The sequence below is a fragment of the Elgaria multicarinata genome, chromosome 5, assembly GCF_023053635.1.
Source record: "Elgaria multicarinata webbii isolate HBS135686 ecotype San Diego chromosome 5, rElgMul1.1.pri, whole genome shotgun sequence".
Classification (NCBI taxonomy): Eukaryota; Metazoa; Chordata; class Lepidosauria; order Squamata; family Anguidae; genus Elgaria; species Elgaria multicarinata.
Genome location: NC_086175.1, coordinates 69,710,250 through 69,713,983, shown reverse-complemented (window position 1 = coordinate 69,713,983; position 3,734 = coordinate 69,710,250).

Sequence of the window (3,734 nt, the reverse complement as noted above, 5' to 3'; positions counted from 1 at the left end):
CTGTCTTTTTGTGGATATTCTATAACTGTGATTTAGACTGTAAACAGGAGGCTGATAAGTTCAAGAGATTGCCTTTGTTGTCCTTTCCAAAAATTATTTCACATTTATATAGCACAGCCTTTCTCAACCTGATTCCTTCCAAATGTTTGGGACTGCAACAGCCATCAGCCCCAGCCAGCATGGCTAATGGCCAGATATGGGAGTTGTCGTTCAAAGCATCTGGAGGGCATCAGGTTGGGGAAGGTTGATATATCCCTTTAGATGGTTCAAAAGCATTTGCAATGTATTACCTTGATAATTTATACAATTGTCTTATAGAAACCAAAGATTTAACTCTCCCAGCTTGCCCTTTTAGCCATTGCAATGTATTAGCGTTCTAGTCCCTAGGATTCTTAAGGTTCATTTTTCAAGGCCCAATATAATTCCTACTGACCCAAATGACCACTCTTTCCCATAGACAGTATGAAAATTAAAATAATGAAATCAGTTTCTCATCCTTATGTAAGAGAACAACATCCTTGATGTATGAAGGTGTTTAAATAAAACATTTATCAGTATTTTTAACACATACTAGTAACTCTCACTCTCCCATTCAAAGCTAATAGAGCATCCCATCAAACATTTGTATATACTCCAAAACAGAAAATAAATAAGGCTGACAGGAAATACTACAGCTCTAGTGCAAGGACTCTTCTAAAGCAAGAAAGAATTTGAGGGGCACATTTGAGCATTGTTTAGATGGATTCATAATGTGCATCCCCTGCTCAGCTGTAGTGCAAGGGGATTGTGGGACTGGCTCAATTTGTATTGCAGGCTGTTTAAAACCAACTCCCTGGTTTTGGGTGCACGATTTTAGCAGGGGAAATAATATCTTCCAAGCACGAAGAAAGCAAGGATTCACATGGAATGTACTGATGGTGAGAGGCAGTTTAGTGTAGTGCCTAGAGTGTCAGACTGGGAGTCGGGAGATCTGGGTTCTAGTTCCCACTCAGCCATGGAAGCTACCTCACAAGGTTGTTGTTGTGAGAATAAAATGGAGAGGAGGGGATTATGTATGTCATCTTGGGGTTCCTTGTGGGGGGGAAGGCGGGATATAAAGTAATAAATATAAATGGATTCTCATAAGCTTATGAAATCAGCTCCTCAAAAGTTTGGAAGTCAGTGAAGTATGTCAAGCTGGAAAAATGTAACACAAACTTGGCTTTCATACTCTAGATAAACCAAAAATTTCTTCCAAGTAGTTAGTGGAAACAACGTGATTCAGCTGTGAAAACAGTATATTGTGCAGTTGATAGACAAAACAAAGATCCTTATGTTTGTCTTAAAGAATACAATGCATTACCTGTTTTTCCAGGGATACTTCCAAGCAGACTGTAAAAATAAATATATAAATAGTCTCAATGAAATTCATTTAGCTAAATCTGTTAACCTGGATCCAGATGTGAAGTCATCTCTCTACTGCCACATAGTCATTCCCACAGCAATATTCTATTTTATGATAAACAAATATTAAACAAAAACTAAGTAGATCTTCTAGCGGGGCTAACGTTGCCTCCTTAACCTCAAAAAATGTCACCCAGGAAAGAATTACAGCAAATGAAACAAAATGGCTAAGTTTTCTAGATGACAAAAAAGTCTGTTTTATTCACAGACTTGGAAAAGCCCTTTTCTTCAAGCTTTAGTTCTGTTTAAATCGTTTTTATAATCATACATCGCCCCATTGATTTGTAAGGAAAAACCAAGCACATTTTATGCATGTATTTCTATGCTATATAAAGTGTTAACAGCCACCAAATATTAGTATGGACCCAACCAGTGCAACAGCAACAGTTAATCTGTGTGCATTTCTTATTACTTAACAGTTTAACTGAGAAATTGGAATAAAGACGAAAACACAATTCAGCAGAGGCCCTTTTTGTGGCCAATATTCCAGGAACGAACCCAGTTTCAGTGGAAATTTGTACAAAGCCTGCCATAAGCGTTATGTGACCACTAAATTCCCATGTCACCACTAAATTCTCCACTCAACATGTCGGAATAACTAATTACTATCACACTCACAACTGCTGTTTAAAACAAATAAATTGTATCCATATGAAAAAATAATCATTGTCAGTTTCCTTGTTTGGGGATTTAATTCTTTGTTTTGTAGTTGTGGGGAGATCCATGTTTTAAATTTAATGTGTAGCAATGATGATAAAATTGGAAGATACTGAAGTACAGGTTTGCTTCAATGTAGAAGCGACGCCATTCTGCCAATATGTTATGCTGGATGCAATGCCTTGTGCCACAGTGAGCTTTCTTCCCTCCAGGAATGACATTTAAGTTACCCTAAATGTAATGAAGGAGAAAAAAGACTACTCTTCATCTGGAAGTGCTCATTCTCGTCTTCAGCCCTGGAGAAGATCAAAGGAACAGGAAGAAAGGAAGTTCACGCGGTACAGGAGAAAGTTCTTTTGTAATCAAGAAGGCTGCAAAAAAAAAAGATTGCTCAAATGACCCTCAATTTAGACAATTTAAAGGACTAGATTAAAGAGCTTTGTACAGCATAAGGGGGCAGCTGCTCAGGGGTCTGCTCTCTTCTGCCCTTAGGGCCCCCTACAAAAGCTTCTGACTGTTCCTTTATCTAGAAAATGCACCTGGTAGCATTAAGCAATAGCACAGCATTCATAACAGTTAAATATTTAAATAATGTAGTTATGGTCATTACACCTCAAAAAGGATATTGTAGAGTTGGAAAAGGTGCAGAAAAAGCAAACAAAATGATCAAGAGGCTGGAGTAACACCCTGGTGCGGGAAGATTACAATGCTGGGACTGTTTAGCTTAGAAAAAAGGCAAGTAAGGGGAAGCACGATAGAAGTGTACAAAATTATGCATGGTGTGGATAGGGATACATTTTTCTCCATCTCCCATAGTATTAGAACCTGGGATCATCCCTTGAAGCTGAATAGTGGTAGATTCAGGGAAAATAAAAGGAAGGACTTTTCCATACAGCACACAGTTATACTAAGCAGTTCACTACTGCATGATGTAGTGAGGGCCACCAACTTGGGTGGCTTTAAAAGGGGATTAGGCAAATTCATGGTAGATAAGGCTATCAATGGCTACTAATGACAACTGCATATTATCTCCAGTATTAGAAGCAGCTTGCCTCTGAATGCCAGTTACTGGGGAATACAAGCAACAGGGTGCTATTTGACTCATGTCCTATTTGAGTGCTTCCCACATGCAGCTGGTTGGGTGTGTGAACAGAATGATGGACTTGATAGGCCTTCGGTCAGATCCCACAGGACACTTAAGTTCTTAACCATAAAATGTGTTTCAGGGGTTCCCAAACTTCTTTAAACTTGTGGGCAGATTTGAGAATTTTAGAAACTGCTGTGGGTGCCACCACAAAATGGCCCCCACAGAGAATGTGGCTTGTCACATATCGGCTGCCACGGGGGCCTAGCTAGTCAAAAGTGAGCTAAAGAGGTGGGGAGGGAGAAAGATAGTGAGGCTAGACGATGGGAAAGAGGGAAATAACAAGGCAAAGGGGTAGATGGAAGAGAAAGAGCAAGGCTAGATGCAAGAAAGGGAGAGAAAGACTACCTTAACATTTTCCAAGGTTTTTATTTTAATAAAAAGTAAGGATGTACAAGGAGAGTGTCAGCACCATTGGGGACCCCTGATGTACCTAACAAAAACAGGTGGCATGTAAAACAGCTAATAAAGGCACTGTGGCTACCTTAGT